Below are 27,451 nucleotides of genomic sequence, written 5' to 3'. Positions count from 1 at the left end.
CTTTCATATTAGGGTTTATCAGAGGACAGCAACACTCTATGCTTTGTGCTCTAATATACTCCCTGGATGTTTCTGTGATCAGTTACCTCATACACAAACCGCAGCCGCTATATACTACAAAGCAAGAGAGACTATCACCCTGGTAACTTCGTTACAGAACCTACTATCTAGGATAACTAGTTAGGGAGACCGTGTTGCCTAGAAACCATGTTGCCTAGAAATCAGAACAAGCCCACTGTGAGAGTCAGAACACTCCTGGCTTCTATTCCTGGCACCCCATTTATTCACTGTTTTAGCCTATGCTGTGTTCGCTGAGACTCAATTTACCCATCTGATAAATGGGGATGATTTTACTTACTTTCATCCTATGGGTATTGTGAGGCTTCACTGATGCTCACAAAGAGTTTTGAGGTTCTTAGATGAAAGGCACTATATAAGTGCAAAGTATTATTTATTTTCTTGGATCTATGAAGCCATGATAACCACCAAAGGCAGTAAAAATCTTTTATTTATGCACTACAGTACTTCCCAGGCTGGCAGTAAAAGCGCTGTAAAAACCACTCTTTATATTTCCATAACAATCCATCTTCTCCTCTGAGTTACAGTCTCTGCCTCAAAGCTAATGAATCATCACATGAGAGAGGCCACCAGAAAGTGGCATGGATCTGGGGAGGACAGAGTATGTCTGAGCATGTAGCAGTTCTTTGTTACACTGGGAAAACAACAGAACACACCTACCACACTTTCGAAAGTTCCCTCTCTCCCAACAACACCTCAGTAAAAGTTATTAGAGTTCACTTTAGTAGCCATTACAATAGCAGCAACACCACTTCAAGATCCTCGTGGGAGATGCTACAGAAGTGCAAAGGTCTTTATGAACATTAATGAATTTAGCCTCACAACCTGCCTGTGAGCTAGGCAAGCATCATAGCTTCAGACATTTTAAGACCAGAAGGGAGTGTGATGATAATCAAGTCTGAGCACTTGCATAACACAGTCCAGAGAATTTCATCAAGTGGTTCCTGCATGAAAACTATAACTTTTGGTTGAGCTAGAACACATTTTTTAGAAAGACATCCTACCCTGATCTGAAGACTTCATATGATGAAGAATCTATCACAGCCGTAGGTAAATTGTTCCAAAAGTTTATACCTTTTTTGAGTTTGCCTAGCTTCGATTTCCAGCCTTAGGATCATGTTAAGCGTCCATCTGCTAGATTAAAGAGTCCTCTGCTACCTGAAATCTACTCCCTATGCAGGTATGGCTCATGTGCAAGTCATTTCTGAACCTTCTCCTTCACCATTTTACATATCGGGAAAGTGATGCACAGAGAGACTGCATGACTCAGCCCAGGTGCCACAAAATTTGTGGAAGATCCAGGACTAGAAACAGTTTTCCCAACTCCCTATTATGTATTTAACCACAAGACCTTCTCTCTGCTCTTGAAATCCATTATCAAGATGCCCTTAATACACACATTACAGTCTCTGCTACAACATATAAGCAGTGACAGTATGTGTTATTGAAACCCAAGAGGAGATGACACTGTATTTGTTTTCAAGCAGATTAATCTTGGAGCGTCCAGTGGGGCTACTGGGTAGTTCAGCAAAGTACAACAACATGGTGTTCTGCAGTAACTTGCTGTAAGGCCATTCACCTGGCATCATAAATACTGTTCCGTTCATGCTTGCTGGATCTTGTCTCACAATTCTACACAGCACACCACTGATTAAGGAAAAGATACTAGAGTACTCAGCTACTTTGCTGAAGAACCCTGTAGTAATCCAGTGCAGGAAAGTTTGAGGCCATTACACTACGGCATTTTTTAAAACCAAAGTTAATGCATGCAAACAGTTAACAGTCCTCTATGGCAAGCACAAGGACCCGCAAACCAATTTCTGCAGGATTTAAGCTTTTATTAAATCTTTAGAACTCCAGCCATTCCAAATGTAAACTCAACACAAACTGATGTCTCCCTCCTCACACAGGAGCTCTGCTGTTGCTCAAAACTTTGCCAAGCAGCAGCAGAGCAAAATTAACAAAACTCTGCTTATCGGCATGGCATGTGGAAGCCAGAACGGTTACATCTGAGGGAATCTTCTACTCAGATGGGGCCTGCAGGGGACCTGGATGTGTCCAGACAGGAGAAAATTCTATGTCTCTATCAGGAAGTTAGGAATCCCCCTTTTCCATGGGGTACAGCTCCCTTTTTCTAAACCCAGCCATGAGACTTTTATGTTTTCTTAGGGAGTGGGAGAGAGGAAGTCACCAGCCTTTGATTGTACCTATTTTGGGGTTCTAGCAGGGCTAATTTTGGGGAAAGGAAGTCTGCAATGGGGGGCAGGCTAATTTAAAAAAATGGCAGAAGCTGCTCAGAGAACTGGAATGTTAGAGTAATTCTTGGACAGATGGTTTAGCGAGCAGTCAAAAGGTTCATAATAAAATAATTTATTACATGGTTCCACTATGTATCTGATGGATATCCCCATTACGTGTGGCATAGTCATATTTTTACACACACGCGTGTGCACACACTTGTTTTTAAGGTAACTTTTCTGAGGACAACCTCGATCTCAAGTGTGGTTTTCCAATCAGAAAATATGGCAGTCCCATTTTTCGGTAACCACCCCTAATTAGCAGGTGCACTCTTCCCTTTCAGTATGAAGGTGTAACTGACTGAGATGTAGCCAAAGGGGCAAGTTTCGCTAAGCAGCGGACTGGACAGGCAAATACTCAGCATTTTCTGCTACAAAAAAATTGAGCTAGGAGGAGGCCATTTTAGTTTATGGCCTCCAGGCAACCACATCAATGAGTCAGTGCCTTCTCTGGTGGGCAGTAAGCGTCACACCCTGGTCCCACAACAGTCTCAAGCAAAGGAGTTGGTTCAATTCCTCTCCGGGCAAGCAGTAACATTATCCTCTTCTTTCAGGATACAGAGCAGCTGTGGATTGAAATTAACAAGCAGCCACTACTGCTGTTGGACAATGTGATTTTTCACAGCCTGTTTTTATATATAATTTTAGATAAGATACACATGCACAGTGTAAGAAGGTGGTCTTCCCCTTTAAGGGCAGTGGGTGTCTGCGTCCAGACAACGCTGTTCCAAGGCCTAGTGTCCGCTGAAGAGCAGGTATGCAGTGATGCACAGTTCCCTGACGAACCTGGGGAACTGAAGTTCTTTGGGGCAGGTGGCAGTCTCACAAACAGCCACCATGTACAGAAGGCAACTCTATCTCTTAGCTTAGCAGAATAAAGATCACGCTCCAGAGCTCCCAAGTAGAGGACTTGGGAGAGAGACCTCCAAGGGAGTACGAGCCCACTGAGGGAGAAACCCCAGCTAAGAGGGCTACGAAGAATTGTGAAGCCCTAAAGGGAGGGCTCGAAGGGAGGCAAAGTCCTGGCAAAGGATAGGTAAGACTTTTGAGCCTGGGGGGAGGACTATACAAGTGCTGAAGCTCATTGTAAACTAAAAGCCTAGGGAAGGGAGGTGGCAGGTTCTGAGTGTCATTTTAGGGTAATTAACCAGACCCAGAAAGGGAGCAGTACGGTGAAGACAGCAGGTGTGATGGCTTGTTTGATATGAGATAGGAAGGTAAACTGAGGCAGTAGATGGGCCTGAGGCTGGACTGGGTGAACCACTGCTATGCGCAGCTACATGCATATGCAGGGGCAAACACACACACACACACACACACACACACACACACACACACACTTCTCGCTCTCTGTATTTTAACCACTTAATACATTTATTTTAACAATTCTTAACCCCCTTTTGCCTCACCCATAAGAATCGAGAAAGGGGGCAGCTCTCTTTGTTGCCACAGAACCATTTACATACAAAGTTCCATAGAAAGAACAAATAAAAATCTTTTAAGAACATGCTGACATGCTGCAGCAGCCTCGGAACCTGCCTCCCCTCGACCCCGCCACCCCACAGAAAACCACCCTCTATGCGGCATCGTCAGACTCATGAACTTATTAACCCAGGTTTCCCTGGTTACTCATCTGGGAAAGACTTAATGAAGTGGGAGTGGGAACCTGGGGAGAGAGGTTATATTTAAAGCCACGCTTAGGGCATGTGCTGTTACAGTATTTGCAGGTTTCATGTTCTGTAACATCTGCATAGGAAATTATACAAACTCAACCGCTCCTTCTGTCCATTTCACTTACAATGTTAAATCATAGGAAGAAAAACAGAATAAGCCAATTATGCCATCATGAAGTTAACATAGCCTGCCTGACCCCAGGGGTCCAGGCAAGGGACTCCTAAAAGCGACGTCCTTACCAATTAAATGGTCTCAACCCAGCCATATCTGATCGCCATCCCCGATCTGGCTTTTCAAAAACTCATGTGTAAATTTATTCTGTGGTGGATAATTTCAAAGAGGTGTATCAGGGATATTGCGGATCTGGCTGAAATGTAAGGGGCTGCAAATGGTCAAATGTTGTCACTTTGCCCCTCTGCTGTTAGGGTCCATTTTATTCATTATGGTTTTCAGATGTGCGTTTGCCTGCAGAAAAGAGCTGCCTTTGTTTTTTTGTTTGTTTTTTTTTACGGATGTTGTCTTTTCACAACAAATACTTAGAGAATTATGCAAAAGGGTGGTAAATTAACCAACTTAGTTTAACTTAGTTTAAAATAGCCACGTTGGAGCAAGGACAGCAGAAAAGAGCAAGAGAAATAGCAGGGTTTGTCGGCAAAAATAATGGGTGCTGAAAAATCATTTGGCATTACCAAGGTATTATTGGATGTGAGCTTTATCTCAGTGAGATTTTTACCACTGTCCTGCCCATGCAAGGAAACATCTGACCCCTCAGCTTATCCTCAAGAAATGGCTGCAGAAGGCTTGAACTGAACAGGTGGGTTATGAAATCTACAGTAGATTCTAGTAGTCTGGCCCCATTTTATTGTATGCAAACCTCGGGTGTCTTTTTTGTTTTACTTTGAAGACACTGACGGTGTTATCACAAAGGCCAACAGTAAAATATCATCAGCTGGATCCAGCACACAAAACTGCAGTTCCAGAACTGACCTAAAAAGAAAACAAACCTGAACTGATACAGAAACTCATGAAACATTGTGAGAAAAAGGTGTTAATCTGACTACAAAAGGGATTATTTACTCCAGGGCAGGAAAGTCCCGGACACCATAAAACCACAGCTACATTTATTTATTGAGATTTTATCGTGTCAATGTCATGCTCTCAGCACTTTATGGAATTTAAAACAACAAAGTTCAGTACCAAAAAATTCTAACCACTAACATTTGTCCAACTGCCATATGAAACTCATAGCTCAACCTCCTCCTGCCCCAATTCTTGTCCCAAACATCCCGTTCATCTTCTCACCACGACACGGTAAAGTACATGAAGTCTAAGCTGACAGGTGGCTCAGGAAACAGATACACATTGTGAAAAGAGAATACACTACCCATAATTCAAGACTTAAATCACAGCCACCTCCAGTGACAAAACATAGGGTGGCTCTTTGATCAGCATTGCAAAAAATTGTAACCAAAAATGTCCTTGTCCTCATACACAAACTACTCACTCACTTTAGAGTGGGCGGGGCTTGGTTTGTGGGTGGAACTTGGGACAGCACCCCCACCAGTTTGACCCTGATCACCTTCCCATCCGATTTACACGATCAAGGCCAATACTTTACAAAGCAAAGAATAACTATTGTTTGTGTTTTGGCTGGAGACAGTTCCTTGGAGACTACCTGCTATTCCCTCCTCCCATTCCAGGAATTTCCACAGCACTCAGCCTTTCATTCACTTGTGAATGTTACAGGAGGGGATTTTTTTTCTCCCTGTAGAAGATGGCAATGGCATGGCTCAAATCCTTGACCTGATTCACATGCCACAGAGTTGTACCAAACAATGACAGGAAGCTGCAAATAAACTATTTCCCTTCTACGAAAATTCAGATGATAAATTTATTCCTTCAAATTCCAAAGTATTCATTTTTTGTGGGAAGGTGTTTTTAGTAATACAATTGCTGCTGCATAAGGAATCAACTGGTTTTCTTCACTTAACTGAACTGGAAATCGATGGGATAAGCCACAACAGGTTTGCAAAATGCTCTGACCAAACAAAGGAAGAAGCTGAATTGTCAAGACCCTTCCCCTCCACCAAGACCACAGTAAACTGGATGGCTTCTTAATCCGACTAATCAACCTTCTTCCAACCTTACTGCTAGGTTTGGGGCTAGATTAGACCAGGGCAGGAACGTGTAACAGAGTTTCCAATCTTCACAAGGACTGGAACAGAGAGGGGAAAATCTGCAGCTGCCTCCATCCTAGTTGCTGCAAGCCTTACAAGCTCCACAGCAGACAGTTCAGAAGTCGATAAGCTCTGCAGCTGCCCACTGGAGCTCAGAGGCACCGTAACAGGATGTTCATGCTTGGTGAATCAGGACATCCCATCCCTATTGACGGGTAATTCATCCAAATGAGATGGGTGGGAAGTTGCTCCTTGAGAGATGTTCTGATTTAGCGGATTTCCTGGTTAACTGCTTCCCTATTAAGTGGAGTGTACTGTAAATGTGCGATGGCCGTTAAAGGCTAAGAGGCACATAAAACAACAGTAATGTTTAGTTGCGGCAGAAATGTAGTTTTTAGTTTCAACAGGAGAATCTCTCTTTGAGGCACAGAGGAGGTCAGAGGGAGGTTACAGAACGCACTGTGGATGCTATGGTGACCGTTTTTATGACGTTATATATAAAACGCTCTCTTCAGTGCATTAAGGTATTGTACATGGGGCCATTTCCACACACAGCCCTGCTCTCCCCGTTTGCCTCAAAGACTCAAAGTTTTCTTGGGGAGCCACAATGAAGCATTTGGCTCAGGAGTTGCATGGATATTGCAAGCTGACTGCTAGTGATAATTTATGTACACCTTTCACACAACTCCAGTCTTTACAAACTGTACCCCCATAGTGATCAGGTCACTACATTCCACTAGTGAAACACATAAGCCTCAATTGAACAGCAGAAGCGTGACTACACAACACTGTTCAGGAGGCAGCATGAAGAACAGATCTGCAATTAACATTTTTGGGATCACTGGGTAGGCAGAATATTATGTTCCTGCTTGGAACTGGGCTTGAATCTCATTTTTAAGGAGGGTGCTTACAAGTGCTCTATGATTCAATTTTAAATCTCAACCCTGGAGCTTTTCAAGATATAGAATCATGGAATCACATCAATGTAGGGCTGGAAAGGACCTTGGGAGGTTATCCAGTCCAGCCCCCTGAGCTGAGGCAGGCCCAATTATACCGAGACAAGTGTTTGACTTCAAAATCTCCAATGATGGGAATTTCACAACCTCTCTTGGAAAACTATTCCAGAACTTACCCTTATAATCAGAAAGTTTCTCCTAATATCTAACCTAAATCCCCCTTGCTGAACATTAAGTCCATTTACTTCTTGTGCTTCCTCCAGTGAACATGGAGAACTGATCACTGCCCTCTTTATAACAGCCCTCAACATGTTTGATGACTGTTATCAGGTCCCCCTCTCAGTCTTCTTTCCTCAAGACTAAACATGACCAGTGTTTAATCTTTTCTCATTTTTAAAACCCTTTTCTCATTTTTGTTGCTGTCCTCTAGACTCTCACCAGCTGTCCTCATCTTTCTTAAAGTGTGGCACCCAAAACTGGACACACAACTCCAGCTGAGGCCTCACCAGTGCAGATTGCTTCCCGTGCCATACATCGACACACCTGTTATGACTCCCCAGAATTATATTAGCCTTTCTCTCAACTGCAACACATAGACTCATAGACTTTAAGGTCAGAAGGGACCATTATGATCATCTAGTCTGACCTCCTGCACAATGCAGGCCACAGAATCCCACCCATCCACTCCTGTATCAAACCCCTAACCTATGTCTGAGTTATCGAAGTCCCCAAATTGCAGTTTGAAGACCTCAAACTGCAGAGAATCCTCCAGAAAGTGACCCGTACCCTACGCCGCAGAGGAAGGCGAAAAACCTCCAGGGCCTCTGCCAATCTGCCCTGGAGGAAAATTCCTTCCCAACCCCAAATATGGCGATCAGTTAAACCCTGAGATCAGTTAAACCCATAGTTGACTCGTATTCAATTTGTGATTGACTAAAACCCCCAGACACTTTTCAGTTATTTCCCATTTTGTAGTTGCATATTTATGTTTTCCTTGCTAAGTGTAGTACTTTGAACTTGTCTTTATTGAATTTCTTCTTACTGATTTCAGATCAATTCTCCAATTTATCACGGTCCTTTTGAATTCTAATCCTGACCCCCAAAGTGCTTGCAACCCCTCCCCTCTTGGTATCATCTGCAGAGTTTATAATCCACTCCATCATCCAAGTCAATAATGAAAATATTGACTATCAGGACCCAGCACAGAGCCCTGCAGCATCCCACTATATACATCCTACCAGTCTGGCAGAGTACAATTCAGATATATCAAGACTTTAAAAATCCAGACTGTCCATAGCCCCATAACAAGAACTGCCTCTGGAAACATATTACAACTCCTGGCTGCTATGTTCATCATGGTGCATGTACCCCAGGGGTCGGTGAGTCAAAACCAAGGACAACCCCTCCAACTCCAATCAGAAAAGTGAGGTATTGATGCTCTGGAAACAGCCTATTGAAGTCTCTTCTATGTTGTACAGAAACAGGACTCTGCAGAGGTTCTCAAACTTCCATAAAGTACTGTAGGAAGAATATAAATAACAGACAAAAGAAATTCCCCTTTGTTACAAGAATCTGCAAATGCAAAATCAGTGACAATCTGACTTAGGAAACACAGGGAGTTTTTCCCAGGTTACAGAAAAATGGGAACAATACCATACAAGTGGAAGTAACCGTAATTGTTTTAACTGATGTTATTTTAGTGTTGTTTACATTTATTGTTTATTTATATGTGTTTCCTTCACCCAGGTCATGCTCAAAAACAGACTTTACTACCGGTGTAACTGTTCTGTCTACAAATAGACCAGTACATTCAATAGATATGGATACAACAACCACAGTGCTGCATGGAGCCATCAGAGGAGACTCAACGAAACCAGTTTTAAAATACTAGGACGCTGGTTTGAATGACGCTCAGGTCACCTCTGACCAAAGGTCATTAGCTACCAAAAGCTAATGTTTTGTGGTCTACTTTAAATGGGAGTTCAGTGTCAGCCAGTAATTAAGGGCAGATGATCGCATGACATCCACCTGGGGATGGTGGGAAATGACCTCTCCCCCATCAAAATTGGTAGCCTCAGGCATGAGACCCAGGATTAAGTAAGCCATAGAGACCGAATGACGCTGCAACCCCCAGAGATGGTCTGTTATGGAGTGGTCCATCACTACAAGTGGGGAGACCCAAGGGGCAGGGGATTGGTGCAAGACTAAATGGGTAATTAATATTAATTTCCTTTAAATCCCAAGGGAAATGGGAAGGTAGAAACCAACTGCAGGGTGTGCTCTGGAGATGTGGTTTCTCCTTTCCTTGGAGCGTGTGGGTTTACGTTAGGTGGTGATATTCTTCTGGAGCGGAGAGTGACTGCAATGTTTGGGAGACTCCATTTTAAGTTAGGGGAGGGAACTGATTGCCCAGAGCCTACAGAAAGAGGGGCTTAGGTGCTATCAAGTCTACTGCAATCTACTGGGGCGCTTAGTTTAAACAGAGGTCCGCTCTATCTTTGGAAGAGCCCCAGCTAGTCTGGCTTAGGCATAGGCCTGCGCTAGCCTTGAAAGACTGAGTGTAGCCTGGAAGAGGCCTGTACTAGTCTGAAAAGACCTTGCTAAACTCTGGCTGATTCCAACTCTTAGCAGGGGGCAGGGAGAATTATTTAAGCTGGGAGCTACAATATTACTATGTTGCCATAGGAATTTTTGTAACAAGTTATTTCAGTTCCTCTGGGACTGAAAATTGCTTAAAGTATGATTTTCCCTATATTTGTGGTGTTCCTGAGTTTGTCTGGGTTCTTTTGCCTTTGACCCCTTCATGGTGTCTGAATCTATGGCCCACAGTTCACTCCCATTACGCCACTGTAGATAAAGGACTTCCATCTCCACAGCTTTCAGTCTGGCCCTTCTCAGCAGCATACACAAAGAAGTGAACAGAGCATGCATGGCTAATTCACTGCTGTATCACCACATTGGCCATTAATGTAGAAGCTGGCACAATGAGAAAAAGTGAGTGCTTTTGCCCTGTTTCTTACAGAAATAAGAGGGGAGATTATCCTTCATTCATTTCTCGCTTTATAGCAATATTTCAGCACCTGCATTTAGTGCAGGTATAAAGGGTCAGACAGTTAATCTATATATTTTATCAAGCCAACACATACCCTTCAGAATTCCACTTGGGAAAAGCCCTATAAATTTCATAGAGAATGAGAACCTCCCTAAAGAATTTTTAAACCAACCTTCAGTTGACATCACTGGGCGTTGGCTCAACCCCTGAATCATTCTCTAAGTTCAAAAGAGTAATTTCTATTAAATCCTATTGATTTTCAGCCCTAATAAATGCTGCATGACTTTTCCATTGGCACATCAGCTTTCACTGAGATTATCACAAGTGTGTCCACCCCAAATTTTCCATTCAGCCTTTTGCTCTTGAGATTGCAGACTCTTGAGAAACTGTATCCCCTGAGTCTTTTGGTTTCATCCTCATCAAACAAAACCCTTTTTATAAATATACACTTATATACATTCCCCCATCTTGGCTGGGCCCGAGTTCTGTACCGTGAATCTTTCAGCTCAGGGAATTCATGTATTTCTCAGTGGAGGCTGGAGCATTCATAATAAGTGACTTCCCCATCACAAAAACCATGTGGAGTCCTTGTGGCATCTTAGAGACTAACACATTTATTTGAGCATAAGCTTTTGTGGGCTAGAACCCAATTCAATCACGGTCAACTGTTGGGAATGGGCCACATCCACCCTGACTGAATTGGCCTCATTAGCACTGACTCTCCACTTGGTAAGGCAACTCCCATCTTTTCACGTGCTGTATATGTATACCTGCCTACTGTATTTTTCACTCCATGCATCTGATGAAGTGGGTTATAGCCCATGAAAGCTTATGCCCAAATAAATTTGTTAGTCTCTAAGGTGCCACAAAGACTCTTCGTTGTTTTTGCTGATACAAACTAACACGGTAACCCCTCTGAAACCTTTCCCCATCATAGTAACAGAGCGATCATTAAATTACCATAAAAACTCTACGAAGCTCTCTCTTTCCTTTCAGCATTAATGGACATGGTGAGAATAACTGAAGCTATTTTTGCAGCACTATCAATAGTTAGCACTCCTAGGCTACCTCCCAGCAGAGGGTCCCCAAACGCTTTACATACATTAATGAATTAAGCCTTCTAACACCCCAAGGAAGCAGGTCTGAACTATATCATGATGTGTTTTCCTGCTCTGCTGACTGGCAGGGGAACAGGCAGGGTCCTGAATTCCTGACTGGTCTCTTCTCCCACTCAGTGAACAGAGGTTGCCAGCTCAGGTGAGTAAGACCAATCCCTAGAACCCACTAAGGTCATGATCCTGCACCATGGAAGTCAATGGGAATTTTGCTGCCAACTTTAATGGGAACAATATCAGGCCCCTTGAGATCCATGCATTCAAGACTCTCTTGCTGCCTACAGAAAAACACAAACCCCTGGTATCTGTCACAAATCTCAGGGCATGTGTCTACGCAATTCTTCCTGGCTCCTTATGCTGTGTTTTAGATATTTTCACAATACAATTAAGCCACCTCACAATCTCCTCTACTGAAGGCTTTGTTCCTGGAACTTTCTGTCTATACCTCAAACAAATTTTTCTATCCTTTTCTTTCCCTTCTCCAATCCCTGACTATCTACATTGGCCAGCAGAGGTAAGTTAAGGACCATCTTCCTGACATATTAGCCAAACCCAGGGACCAGAAAATCTGGAAGGACCCCCGAGGGTTGATTATTCCCCCCTTCCCCTTTGAACAGGGTTTCGTCTTCTGGAGAAGTACAGGAAACTTTATACAAGACATCGCCTTTTCTATTTGCCAGAGGAATCCTTCTGGGCTTTGACCTGGACCACACTGTCAAAAGACGTAAGCCCCAAGGGTATCTTTAGGGAAGATGGCTTACCATAGGGCGTGGTGTAGTTGCAGATGGCATATGCAGGGGTGGATACAGCTGCTTGTTGAACATATCGGACTGTTTCCACCCCAGGATGTTCCGGACATGCTTCAAAAAGATTCCTCTGATTTTTTTTTTTTTAAGGCAGGAGCAAGTACAAGAAACACAACACCCAAAATAATGCACTTTGCACAGTGTGATTAAATTGCATCACACTGTATATTAGTTACATATTGTCCACTAGAACTCTCAAAGGAGCATTCCAACAAATATTAGTGTGACCTTCAACCCGCCTGCATCTATTTGGGTCGAAAGCCCGACAGATAGGTCTCCTCATTTCCTCCCTCATTCCAGGCTAACAGCCTATTATACAGATCCTCAAAGAAACCAACCAGAATATGTATTGGCGGGACTCTGTTGTTGGTTTAATCATAATTCTTTTTACCATTTCAATATTTCTTAAGTGAATTCGCTGCTGGTCTAAGGTGACAGCTTGGCAGCATTAGAGCTGAAAATCTGTCCCAAGAACAAGTACAGCAGAGGCAGCAGCCCAAGCTTTCCTCAGTGCCATCCCACAACCCTGACCACCTTGAGAGGTGAGAAGTTAGCTCGTTCTCCATTCAATCCTTGGCCTTTCTGCTGAGATGGCCAATTGGCACCAACTGCAGTGGCAGCTTTGGTGATCTGGACATATATCCACTAGAAACTGGGCTGAGACCCCACCTCTCAATTCATTTCCCACAGGATTCCAGACCAGCATCAGGTAGTAATGGCTGTCTGTCAACACCAATCTGGGACAGAGACACCAAGCGACTTGCTCAACGCCACCCAGGAAACCTGTGGCAGCTCTGGGATCTGAACTCAAGTCTCCCGACCCGAGTTCCAATCCAGTGAACCTTAACCACAAGAGCAACCTTCCTATGTGTACAACTGCAGCGTTAAATTAGGTAGCCAATAGGGTGACTTGACCAGACAACAAGTGTGAAAAATCAGGACGGGGGTGGGGGGCAATAGGAACCTATATAAGAAAAAGACCCAAAAATCGGGACTGTCCCTATAAAATCGGGACATCTGGTCACCCTAGTAGCCAAGTACTTAACCTAAAGCAATTATAGGCTTCTTCGTTTACATGCTCGCTTCACCCACTATCTCTAGCTACACCACCATCGTAAGACGCTAAAGGCATGTTTGGATCCTTTCTCCTGTCCGCACTTCCAGTGCAAATGAAAACATCCTGGTGAGCCTGGCTGACTACGGCTGTGCTTCCCAAAATAAATAAATAAATCACATGTCTGGGTGGCTGCCTGTCTCTGTGTTTGGCAGCTCTCGCTCTTTATCAACACCAAAAACATTCATCTAAGAGCCATGGCCTCTTGCCAGGCAGAACGCCACACTACAAACACAACCGCCTCCTACCCCCTCAATCAAACCAAAGCAACAAAAGCCAGGCTCTTCCTACAGCAAAGGGAAAAACAGATTTCCCACCAGCTATGAAAAGCTGGAGGTTAATATAAATTCCATGGCTTTGAGGGGGAAATGGAGCTGCATTCAAAGACTCAATGGCTAACCACGTTTCCTTCGTCTGGCAACTGTAAGCTCCGTGAGCCGAGTTATTGAGGAAGTGAGATGAGGGCTATATTTGTTCCAGCTGCCGTTTTCCCTTAACCCCTTGAAGTGGCGTTTCCCAAAGAAGGATTTCATTTTTAATGCTTGCTTTTCATTTTTATTCAGACAATGATAGAACTATTTGATTGAATCGCTGTCGTTCATAAATTAAAAAAAAAAAAAGCCCCTCAGCCTCCGAAAAAGCACAATCTGGATGAGTGGGGGATTGGAGGAGACCAAGAAAAGACTTTCAAGAATCAACTTGGAAAAGGAAAGAGAAAGAGATAAAGCCACAAAAATCTTGTGTATTAATATCAGAATTTTTTTTTGCTTTTAAATGTTAATGCAGCCAATGCAAAATTGCTATGAAAATGTTATCAGCCAGGTCATGAAATCTGCTCTCCCTCATCCTCCAATGATGATGAGAAAATGAATGATATTTCACTCCTGCAATAACATTTTTTTTAATCCATCACAAGTGAGCGAGCAAACTGATTTTTTCAAGCCTGTATTTGTGACATACATCTGAGACCAGTTGATGGCTTTAGAACAACTAGATACCTAAGACTAAAATATATGTAGGCTTGGAAGGATTAGATTGTAATCAGTAAATGTCAGTATACGTCAATTTCACACCCCACACACACACACACACACACACACACACACACACACTTTTCTAGTGATAATAATCAAAATTTACAGATAAGCAAAGCAAGAAAAATAATGCTTGAGAACTTATTAGAATAGACTTTGGTTTAAAGGATATTGAATTTGTACATTTTGAAATGTAATGTTGACACTTTGTGTTTTAATGGTTTTAAAAGCTTTAACTTTTTGAATCTCAATATCTATTGTCATTAAATAATTGCCTTATTGCTTGACACTCCCCCATCATTTCCCGCCACAGTGAAAATTTAAATCAATTAAAATTGGAAACAAATTGTTAAAAATAAGCATCAATATTATTCATCAAAATTATAAAAATAAAAATCGAATTCTGCCAAGCCTAAATATAAGATATTTTGTTTAGAGCCTGTAAGCTCTTCAGGACTAGCACTATCTATGTTATGCGTCTTTTACAGTGCCAGACACATCACGGATATTTAACAATAATACATAAATTGGGGCTATCTAAGCAGCTTTCAGCACTGCTCGTTTTCTTTGTCTAAGGACAATGCCCTTACTCACGTGGAGTAGTGCCTTACTCTGCAACTGATTTTCTCAATAGGACTATCATACAGTAAAGTACTAATTTACATGAATCTGGCCCTACTCATTTAGGCCATGATCCAACCAAATACTTAAACACATGCTCAAAGCACATGCTCAGACTTAAGCATGTGAGTAAACAGATTGAATTCAATGGGACTAATCACGGGTTTAAAGTTAAGCATCTGCTTCACGGCTTTACTGGATCAGGGACTTATTTTTGGTGTGCCAAGTTTAAAATATAACTCGTAAGAATCTCTGCTTATTAGCTATTTCCTCCACATTTAAAACAGGCAGAAAACCTGATTTAAAAAGAAGCTTGTCTAGCACACAGGCACACTATGTCTCTCTTTAATTATACCTGCATGTGAAATACCTTCCTGAAATCCCCACCCAAACAAAGCCTTAAGAAAGGAAACAATGGAAATGCCTGACGTTTCCACTAAGCAGTGAGAAAAGGGGCACGTAGGATTGGGCTGATGTCTGTTCTTACTGTTCCCAAACCAGAGTGGTTACCACAACAACGAACAGCCTGGAGAGACACCTATTTATTACATACCTGATTTTTTAAGGCAGAAGCTTCCGCAAGACTGGCCAGAGCCTCAATTCCCAGCATGTATTCAAATCCCACCTTAAAATTCTGCAATGCCTTACAGCACTGACATACCACCGAAAGAGCATTTCAATGGATAGAGAGAAAAAAACATAACGTGAACTCCATGAAGTAAACAACGTTTCCATTCTGTTCTCCATGGAAGCACTGGGCACCCAGAGCCCAATCTGGCAAGGAGCTTGCATGTTACCAGCTCCTATTGGCTTTCACTGGAAGGAACTAAGGGCATCCCTCAGAGTCAAGACCCAAGGGAGCATATCTACCTCCTTTATCCTCTATGCCCTGTCTTGCTCAGCATGGCCTGTTGTTCTGATCTGTGACTAGTATTCCATACCATATCTATGGGCCCTGATGTTGGGCCCATTGTGCCAGGCACTGGACCTACACATACAGACAATCCCTGTCCTGCTTACACTCTAAATAGACAAGACAGAGAAAAGGTGGGAGAAAGAGGTAGAACAGGCAAGCAGAAGATGCAGAGGATGAAGCATTGCCGTTGATTTCAATGGGGCCGGATCATATACAAACCCTGCGGCAGTTCTCCCCAGTCTCAGCCCAGCACCTCCACCCCAACGTCATGCTTCCTCCCTGTTATCCTTTCTTGCGGTTCAGTTGAGGAATGTCAGTCAGTTAGGGCCAGGAGCATCATCTCCTCCTTTGCCTGTAAAGTACCACACATGCCAATGGCACTATAGAAATAAAATCAAGATATTTTGACAAAATAATCTATTAACATGACTGGGTTACTGGACCCAAACGTCAAACAGCTCCATTTTATTGGCTATTTTTCTCAGACAAGCAGCAGGTCCCCGATTACTACCACGGTACGTACAATGCTGGAAGCTATTAAGATGCCTCATTTTCTTACAGTCAAACATCCTATCATGAGAGGTGCCTCACACCTACTATAATAGGTCCATATCCTCAGCTGATGTAAATCAGCCTAACTCCACTGAAGCAAAAGGGCTTATACCAGTTTAGGATTTGGCACAATAAATCTGAGCATTGGCTTGTGTGGAAATTGCACAGGGAGGTAACGTGGTAAGTCCCAAGACAATCTGGCTACATTTAAGACAGGAATGACAGGACGGCCGAGTAGTACAGTCACTAACCTTTACCATTCAACATACAAAAAATATTCTGATTGTTTATGACAAAACATCTGTTACCAACCTCAGTTACTTCAAACAACCCTGAGTATGGTCCATCTATATTGATTACACTCTCATGGCTGGTTGGATCCCTCCATCCTGTTTGGTGTATTAACCACTGAACACTGTCACACACCACACAAGAGACAGCTTTCAGGGAGTACAGACAACATACCATGCTGCTTGGTACAACCAGTAGCACAGGGGCGGGCAAACTTTTTGGCCTGAAGGCCACATCTGGGTATGGAAATTGTATGGCGGGCCATGAATGCTCACGCAATTGGGCATCGGAGTGTAGGAGGAGCATAGGCGCCGACTCCGTGGGTGCTCTGAAAAAAATTGGTGGGTTCCCAGCACCCACCAGCAGCTCCTCATGGCCCCGCCCTGCCCCCCTGCTCCAGCTCACCTCTGCCTCCTCCGTGAGCGCGCCGCTGCGTCCTGCTTCTCCCCCCTCCTTCCCAGTGCTTGCGCTGTGAAACAGCTGATTCGCGGGGCAGGGAGGGAGTGGAGAGGAGGGGGAAAGTGGCGCGCTGGAGGAAGAGGCAGGAGCGGGGCAGGGATTTGGGGAAGGGATCCAATAGGGGCAGGGAGGGGGTGGAGTTAGGATGGGGACTTTGGGGATGGGGTTGGAGTGGGGGGCGGGGCCAGGGATGGGGTGGAATCAGGGCAGGGCCAGGGAAAGGGGTGAGAGGGCGCGGGCACCCACTGGCGCCGGAGAAAGTTGGCGCCTATGGGGAGGAGGTGAGAGCTCCATCTGGGGGTGCGGACTCTGGGGTGGGGCCTGAAACGAGGAGTTCAGGGTGCAGGAGGGGGCTCCGGGCTGGGGTAGGGGGTTGGGATGCAAGAGGGGTAAGGGCTCTGGCTGGAGGTGTGGCCTCTGGGGTTGGGCCAGGGGGTTGAGGTGCAAGAGGGGGCTGCATGCATGGGGGTGGAGCAGAGGACTTTGGAGTATGGGAGGGGACTCCGGGCTAAGGTGGGGGTTGGGATGTGAGATGGGGGTACAGGCTCCGGCTGGGAGTGCGGGCTCTGGGGCTGCGGGGTTTGGGATGCAGGAGGCTGCTCCAGGCTGAGACCGAGGGGTTTGGAGGGCGGAAGGGGAATCATGGCTGAGGCAGAGGGTTGGGGCATGGGAGGAGGTCAGGGGTGCAGGCTCCAGGCAGCGCTTACCTCAAGAAGTTCCTGGAAGCAGCGGCATGTCCCCCCTCCAGCTCCTATGCGGAGGTGTGGCCAGCTGGCTCTGAGCACTGCACTGTCCACAGGCGCTGCCTATGCAGCTCCTATTGGCTGCGGTTCCCAGCCAATGGCGGGGGACAATGTGCGGAACCCCTGGCTGCCCCTAGGTGTAGGAGCCGGAGAGGGGACATGCCACTGCTTCTGGGAGCCATGCGGAAGCACAGCACACATGGAGCAAGGCAAGCAAAGCCCCCGACCCTGCTCTCCAGTGGGAGCTTGAGGGCCGGATTAAAAGGTCTGACGGGCTGGATATGGCCTGCGGGCCATAGTTTGCCCACCCGTGCAGTAGCAGATTACCCCCTACTTGGCATAAGCAGGGAGCAGCAAAAGAAATGGGCCCCTTGGAAGTCCCTGAACCACTCTTGTGGCATCACGGCTAACACCCTTTACACAGAGCTAGTTGTAAAGGAGCAATGTAGCCTGAATTATCATCATTTATTATTTGTATTGTACCTAGGAGCCCCAACACGGACAAGGATCCTACTTGTACCAACAACACAATGCACGCTGAGTGTTCTGTCACGGGGAAGGACATACTATGTCTTGGCTTAATGGCAAAATGTCACACTGAGACCCAAATTCTGGTTTTTATAAAAAGAAATGTAATGAAAACAAACAAGTGTTTCTGTGTTTTTTTAACTCCACTGGAAAAACTGTTTATTAAAAAAAAAAGGATTCTCACAGTATTTGCCGCCCAAACATTGTGGCACTGTGCTGAGGTAGGAGACCCTGAAAGTGAAGTTGACTAGAAATACAAGTGATCCTGACCGGTCTATCCTCATCATCCAAACTGAGAGAAACACCCAAAGCAAAGAAACTCCACAAAGCACTACAAAGTGAAGGTTTTTTTTTTTAAGTTATTTAAATTTAATAATCTAAAGCAGTGGGTCTCAAACTTTTTTATTTTTGAGGACCACTTGAAAATCACTGAGGGTCTCAAAGGACCACTTAATGATCTTTCCAAATGTTGTTTGTACCGTTAGCTAACTATTGTAAAGTGCTTTGGATAAAAGCGCTATATAAAAAAAAAACGTTTTTTGTTCTACAAATAAAAGCACACAACTCATATTTTAATGTCAGTAGTCTGACCTTTCTAATGTGATGGATGTGCCTTCTCTCCCCTGCCGTGGAAGCCCCAAAGGTGGGGCTGGGAAGGAGGGCAGTCTCTCCCCATCTATAGCAGCCACAGAGCTGAGGCTGGGAAGCAGGGCCATCTCTCCCTCGCAGCCGCAGCCCTGGAGCTGCGGAAAGTCACCTTTTCTCTGGCCACCGCAGCCCTACACGTCCCAAATTCCCCCCACTCCCTCTTCACACGCCAAGGCCACCACCTCACCTTACATGTGTGTCTTCTCCAGGGTCCAGACATCTAATTAGTGGAGCCAGGCCTGCATCGCTCCACTAATTAGGTGGGTGGCCCTTCATTCTCTTGTGTGCAGCCACCCAGGCGCGCACCTTAGAGGGAACTATCTGTGGACCACCTGAATGGAGCTCGCGGACCACTGGTGGTCCGCGGACTACAATTTGAGAACCTCTGATCTGAAGTGTTACTGATAATATGGATAAGGACATAAAACAGAAGTCAAGATTTTGAAAAACAACCAGTGATTATGGGTGCCCAATTTTCATGCTGAGCATCTGTCCTCTGAAAATTGGTCCCCTTTAAATGTGTCTCAAATTGGGCACCCAAAATCATTAGTCACTTTGCAGAATCTTGGCCTGATAGCATCCCTTAATGCAGATGAAAGTTAAAGTAACCAATAGAACATTATAGCGAAGAACTAACACTGCGATTAGAATGGAGTTTATTGGGAGTGTCCTTGTAGAGGTTCTTACAGTTTGCATGTAGATGGGCATGGGGAGAGTCACAGTGTCGATGATGCCAACACAGCCCCTAAAGTACCAACAAGGGTGCAAGTTAAGGCAGGATCCATAGGATCCTACCCCTGTGTTGAAAGGGGGCCTTGGCTCTCACAGCTTTGGTGGAGGCAAGTTCAGTTTACCTTGAATACTGCATCCCTCCCCTGTGACACACAGCTACTTCTCAGAGCGCTTGCAGACTGGGAGGAGGAATTCCCACAGACACACACAGGGAGGTGTGTGTGTCTGGTGGGGGGAAATGAGAGAAGTCATCATGCTACTCTGCAGAACATGTCAGGTTGCACGTATTCAAGAGGATAGCGGCTTAGTTCTCAGCAGTGAGGATCAGCTCTTTAATGGTCACTCCCCCCACCAAAGCCGAGCTGATTCTCAGGAAAGTCCGTTAGTGTGAGGAAATCCTGACCACTAGCACCAAGGTGTTATCAACACAGCAAGAGGACAATGACGGCAGGATCAGACACATGGCATGTCACCTTCATATTTATGCTTCTAACTAGCGTTAGAATCCACCCCAGGTTCACTCCGCACCACCACTCTGGGATGTAATCAAGTAATATATTAGTATCTAGTCATTGTAGACAAAGGGGGCAGATTCTTACTAGGGTGATTTTACAGAGTCCCTCTTCTCTGTGGCTATTTAATACAATCTTCAATCCAGGTTGTGCTTAAAGTAAACTGGGAGTGTTTTGGTTTTTTTCCTCCCCTCTATACAATGCCAACTTTAAAAGAAAACTAACGAGAAAGTCCTAAATCAAAGCCCGGCATGCCATGACATTAACAGTTATACACACACACAGCTTTTCATCTTCAAAGCAACTTGAGCATGTTAGTTAGGGGACACAGCATGCAGATGATGGTGTTTCTCTGTGAATCTAGTGCAGTCAAGCAACAGTGATGAGTGTCCTCACAGCTAGTTCTGGCTTTTGCCTCACCATGAACAATAATAGCTTTTCCAGATGTCAACCAGGTGGTCATCTAATGACATCAGCCAAGCTAGACACCAACCAACCACCTTGCAAAAGGAGGAGTTTATCCTCCTCTTGATCAACCTGCTTGTATAAACGCTACAGAAGCTCATCCTTTTCTACTGCATTCCTCTGCTGCATCTGTGATGCTGCATAAATGTACATCCATTTAGAAATGCCAATATCCCACCATAAATCTGTAAGGAGTGATGGAGGCTACCTCACGTATTAGGTACCCATGGTAGAACTCCAGCAGGTAACAGGAGTCACACACACACTCCGACGGCAGAAGAGATCCCCGCTATCCTGGATGTTCAATCACAAAACAGAGTTAACAAGGTGTTGCGGGAAGAGACGAAGGACTGAGCAGACATGGGTACTAAGCCATTCTCTCATCTGAATAAGTGGCCCTTCCAGGTGAGGAGATAAGGAGGCACACTGGCACTGGGGAAGAAGCTGCCGCTGCTCATGTTGTACCAGTCCAATAGAAGAACATCAGTGATCACTGGACACTTCAGAGATAGGTGCATTAGAAGTGCCGGGGCAGTATATCAGAAATTTACTTTGGTACCTTTCATGAGCCCTAACTTCACACCAGCAATGTAGAAAACTCAAGGGGATCGTTCTTTGCTTCTTGCAACTCAGATTACAAATTTCACTGGGTTATTCAAGAATCTTTCTGTTATGTCACACATGTTACTAAAACTCTCTTAGGGCCCAACAGAAGCACAGGCAGCCTGGGATATTTGCACATACCCCTCACAATGGAAGGAAGAGGGTGTAGGAGGGAGGATCATACTGCTGACCCCTTTATTGTTCTTGGGCCAGAAGAAAGCTTCCTCCTGGCCTAAGAACCTCTGTGCTGAAAAAGTTTTCCAGCCACAGCGAATCATACAGAGTCACAGTTTTCCCCCCCTCCCCTTGGGTCGAGCGACAGGGAGTCACAGGGTTGTGATCCATTCACAAATACCTGCTGAACATCACGTAGTCTTTCCCCCCTGCTGCAGGGAAAGGCGCTGAAACCCAAGCAAACTAAAATAAACCATTTTCTCCAAAGATTTGAAAAAGAAAGGAAGAAAGGACCCCGCTCCCAGACTGACGCCTCTAGTGAGCGTGTGTGGGGGGGAAACGAGACGACAATATGAAAAAAACAAAACAAAACAGCAAATTCTGCTAATAAAGGAATAAATGGAGGTTTTCCAAAAAAACACAACAATCCACCATTATATAACGAGGTTTAACTAAGAGTCACAGAGGTCACATGATGCAGCAGACTGGAAAAACTAAAGTGCAATGTCGCCTTTTAATTGTTAAACCAACCATTAAAAAAATAAAATAGAAAGATGATAGCAGGATTATAAAACAAGGTGGCTGCTCACGCACTAATGGGCTTATTTTCATCCCCTTACTCTTTCCGGCTGAAAGGCCCGTCAGCTAACGTTCCCTTTTTTCCCCTTCTTATTTCTGGTCAGTGATCTATTCAGTCTAGATGCTTCTGGAGTCTGTCCTGGCCTCCTTCTCACTTGGACAGATGAGGTCCTGCTTCTGTGAACCTTGAAATACTTAAGAGCCCATCTACACTAAAAGTAGAAGAGTATTAAAGGACCCAGTTACCACACAATGGTCCTAGGACATGGTGAAAGCTCCATTCCATTTTGTACAGTGCCCTGATCCTAGTTCCAGAATCAATGCAGTTGCAGGAGCCTTAAAACACAGACTCCAACGAGAAACTGCAGAATTGGAATTAATTTGCAAACTGGACACTATTAAATTAGCTTGAATAAAGACTAGGAGTGGATGGGTCATTACACAAAGTAAAAACTATTTCCCCATGCTATGTTTCCCCAACTGTTACTCACACCTTCTTGTCAACTGTTGGAAACGGGCCATCCTGATTATCACTACAAAAGTGTTTTTTCTCCTGCTGATAATAGCCCACCTTAATTGATTGGTCTCATTATAGTTGGTATGGCACTCATTTTTTTTATGTTCTCTGTGTTTATATATATATATATATCTTCCTACTGTATTTTCCACTGCATGCATCCGATGAAGTTGGTTTTAGCCCACGAAAGCTTATGCCCAAATAAATTTGTTAGAGGTGCCACAAGTACTCCTCGTTCTTTTTGCTAATACAGACTAACACGGCTACCACTCTGAAACCTTAAAACACAGTGAGATCCAATTCACAGTCCAAACTGAAACAATGCTATATCTCTGTTGAATAACTACATTGAAGCAAGATGCCTCAAACACAGTGCTGCTCGTAGCGTAGCTGGGCCCTCAAGCTGTTCATATTGGGGAAATGTTCATAGGAACGTCTCTCTAGTGCTAACATCTCATTCAGCTGTTATTGCCAGTGGATGCCCTTTTACCGAAGAGGCTTGGGCATTCAGATGCATTTTTTATATCATGTTGGTTAAACCTGCTGGAAGCCGGACCAATCAACAGTCCCGTAAAGCAACCTAGCCTAGCACTTGAGTTCCTCCTGGTTCTAAACACTCTTCCAACTGGACTGTGTTAGAACCAGCAAAAATCGCTTTGTAAATCTCCTTAGCATAAACAAGACCCTAGGATCCCAAGACCCCATTCACGCTGGAGTTCAAACAGAGGGGAGCACCAATGTTTAATCATGCTTCCTGCTAAACCAGCCCCCACCACAGTTTACCTAGTCCGAGTGGAGGGGACAAGTCAAATTAAAAACATGTTATAAAGCACATTCTAGCTCAAATCTGCTTTTAAAATCATGGTTTGAATATGGCTTGGGCCAGGTGAGAGTGGCCAGCAAAAACATGATAAAAACAAGCTATTGACCCATCAGCACTGCAAATTCAAGGCAGGAGGGAGAACTTGGTTATGAGATGATGGGTTATCCTCTGACCTGGTCATGAAATGGTTTTAAGTCACAGATGAGGTTCTGGCCAAGGCTATCATCCTATCTACAGGGAAAGTTACACCCTTGCTGTAACTGAGTTCCCTGACTTGCCATTTGCAGTGTCAGTGTCTGAGGTAGGATTTTCAAAAGTGCTCAGCATTGGCCTAATCCTACTCCCACTGAAGCAAATGGAAGTTTTACTTCGAAGAAAGTTCTTTCTAACATGGTTCCCAAACGATGTATTAAGGCTGGCAAAGAGAGAACCTAATGTAACAAGATAGGAACATGTCAGTTACATCCAGAAAACATTCCATATTCTTTCTGCAGGTGTAGCTAATGATGCTGTTTATTAGCATTCTGCCACTGAATCCAACTTCACCTCTTCTCAGTTAAGAACAGAATTAAGTTCTCAAAACACTAAGGGCTTGTCTACATGGCCAGTTAGTGTGCAGCAAGCCAGGGTGTGAATCTACAGCACACTAGTCCTGCCAGCACTAACTTGATGTGTGGACCCTACTAGAATGCACTAAAAGTTCTGTAGGAAGTTTTGTTCTACTCCCGCTTCAAACAGCGTACGTCAAAGTGCACTATGGAACTTTTCGTACTCTGCAGTGGGATCCACACGCCAAGACAGTCGGCTGTAGACTGCAACACAATAACCATTCTATGTAGCCAAGCCCCCACCGGTTACCCACCCGTCGCAGTGGCAGTACAGTGTTACTGGACACACAAAGAACCAGTATTCTTAAGCTGAATGAATATAAGACAGGCATCCACTAGCAACAATGGAGCAAAGAGAAAGCGATTGCTTTCTTTACCAACCGTATTTGACGTGAAACCTGGAAACATGGCTTTCAGCCCACATGCAAGTCTGTGTTTAAAATGTAAGAAATTAAAAAGAATACTTCCCGTTTGAGTGAAAAAAAGGCTTCGTTCAGAGAACAAGATCCAGTAGTGTATGGATTGGTAATAAGATACAGTAGAGTGTATTTTATCTGTAAGATGCTGGTTCAAATTAAGTCCAGATCACTAATAAGTCTTTTCATCATCATCTAGCAAAAGTATTGGTGCCCACAGCCCTGTTCCTACTGAATTATTCTAAGGTGTACATAGCACCTCAGAGCCCCATTGTGCTAGGCGCTGCACAAAACACAGAACAAAAAGACAGTCCTTGCTCCAAAGAGCTTGCAACCTAAGTATAAGACAAGAGATGGATACACCCATGATGGAGTAGAATCATAGAATCTCAGGGTTGGAAGGGACCTCAGGAGGTCATCTAGTCCAACCCCCTGCTCAAAGCAGGACCAATCCCCACACAGATTTTTACTCCAGTTCCCTAAATTGCCCCCTCAAGGATTAAGCTCACAATGCTGGGTTTAGCAGGCCAATGCTGAAACCACTGAGCTATCTCCACATCCCAGAAACCTGGGGTCTCCGCATCCCAGAAACCTGTCAAGTTTTTTGCAGGAATCATGGAAAAGGAGAGATTTAAGGAGGGTTTGAAGTGAAGAAACATCAGCATCATTAAAACCATAATGGCACTACTGGCAGCATCAGCAGAGAGGCTGGCAATACTTAAGTGTGCCCAGGCCACTAGCTTTAGTGAATAATGGCATTCACGTGTGTGATCAAGTGAGCTTTGGAGGTTCTTTTCCATTAACCTGAAGCCAGGGCCCAGAAGCAACTAGCATCTTGTAGGGTACCCGGGTGTTCCCTCAGTCCAGAATCCTCCCCCTGCTATAAACATACATACATATTCTGTCTAGAAAAGTTGCCTAAACAGAATACACAATGGGACTGAAATAATCAAGAAGGCCACAAAAGCAGGAAGAAATGCAGCTTGATGATCCTCTAGTGGCTTCACTGCTCACACATTACAGGAATAAAATGCAACAATGAACAATTTCTTCATGGTTGTATTAGTACCAGCAGGTGAAAGGGTTGTTGGGTTCAGGAACATCTGAGGCATCATACATCACTGCTGTCAATGAATGAAATACAGTATTGGTGGTTCGTAGTGAAAGCCCACTTAAAAGGATGAACCAAGGGTTTCTATTTTGCAGAGTCTTACTTGGTGGCAGGAGCGCATAGCTCTCGACTAGCTGAAATCAATCTTGCAATAAGATGAGGAATTACTGAAGCAAATATGGGATGCACAACACAATAATACACAAGGATACGCAACACAGCAGAATGCATCATGCTAAATAGCAAAATTAGCACATATCAGGCTAGAATGTGGCCCAGTGAGCTGGGAGTCCAGAATCAGAGGTTCTGGTCCTGGCTCTGCCACAATGTGCTGGGTGGGAGGCCTTGGACAAGTCACTTCCTCTCTCCGTGCCTCAGTTTCCTATGCAGAGATGGTGAATAGCGAGAGATTTGCTGCTATTACAGGGCACCCCCATATTAAACACATTTATATACAGTGCCCGGATACTACACAGATAGACTCAGTGAAGTATTAACACATTATTTGCTATGTATGCTCACCTAGATTCAAATATTTATTCTCCTAATTCAGTGTTTGAAATTTCAAAGATATGCATAGACTTTTTTTTATTGACTGTCTTATACTTTAATGCTCATATCTGAATGACCTATTGTATCTGAAAAGACAATCAAAATTTTCCAGTTATGGGACAATCTCTACCAGCAAAATACTTATATTGTAATATATATATCCCCCAGTCTGCATGTCACATTCAACTGCAGCACATAAGTGGATTTACTTATGGGCTGGCAACAGACAGGAAACATGCGTTTTAAGAACTTCTGGTCTTATTTTTTGTATCACTTGCTATTTTCATAACAGCAGAAGAAACACCTAGCAAATGGGGGGTGGGGGCGAGGGCTTTTGCAGGCCGAGGATTAATTTTAAATGCTACAGGAAATGTTAACCTGTTATTCTGTCGGATAAGGGATGTGACATTAGAAGAAGTTTTACAAAGGAGCTGAGTTTTTATGTTAAATAGGCTCTGGTTCTTAAGAGGACGTACAAAGGGGAAAAAATGGGTCGTGACTTTTTTTTGGCTCTTCTATAATGTATTGAAAAAGCCTGAACGTTTTTTTGCATATTAAAAACTCAGGATTTTCATCAAAGACTTTACTGGACAACTGGGAGGATTATGACATTGGAGATGTCATTCAAGAAGACTGAAAAAGGAACTGGATTTTGAGTTAGCCTCTTAAAAACTCAGATTTCTGTTTGCTTTTATTAACTTTTAAACTCAAATACCAAGAAATACCTGGGAGAAATGATTGCTTTGTTAAAAGATTCAACATCATTGTCCCTTCAACTAAAGGCCAACAAAGACATCTCAGATTTCTAATGACTCCTCCAGGTAAAGGAGGAGAGAAAACACATCCAACTTTCTTGCTATTTCTAAAAGAAAAAAGGAGCAGTTCATTTTGGGGGGGAGGGGGGGGGAGGATGGAGGAGGATGAAGCAAACCTTTCAGCTCTTCTTTAAACATTATATAGCTGCAAAAAAGAAAGAACCTATTTTTCTTTTGAAACACACCTATAAGTCTGAGAGAGAGGAAAAGAAGTAGCAAGAATCACTCTTACAAGTCAGAGCTTAATTTGAGACAATTTTTTTTTAGTCTCAAATGTCTGCAGAATTGTTATTAATAGGCCATTCTTCATGCTCATTTCCAAATCAGTTAATTTCTCAAAGAGTGCTCTGAGTGTGGCAAAAGCTGCTTGTGGACTTCTAAAGTGTGACCCAAAGCAGCCCTTGCCTTTAGATCAGGGGTTCTCAAGCTTCATTGCACTGCGACCCCCATCTGACATCAAAAATTACTACATGTGCCCAGGAG

General features: G+C 44.0%; 1 protein-coding gene across 14 annotated transcripts in view; it reads right to left on the bottom strand.

Moving 5' to 3' along the window:
- Nucleotides 1-27,451, bottom strand: part of CTIF (cap binding complex dependent translation initiation factor) — a 316,149-nt gene that overhangs the window by 140,056 nt on the left and 148,642 nt on the right. The gene's annotated exons all lie outside the window — the stretch shown is intronic.

This window comes from Mauremys reevesii, linkage group 6 (genome assembly GCF_016161935.1).
Source record: "Mauremys reevesii isolate NIE-2019 linkage group 6, ASM1616193v1, whole genome shotgun sequence".
NCBI lineage: Eukaryota > Metazoa > Chordata > Testudines > Geoemydidae > Mauremys > Mauremys reevesii.
This window is presented reverse-complemented; position numbering and strand designations above follow the sequence as displayed.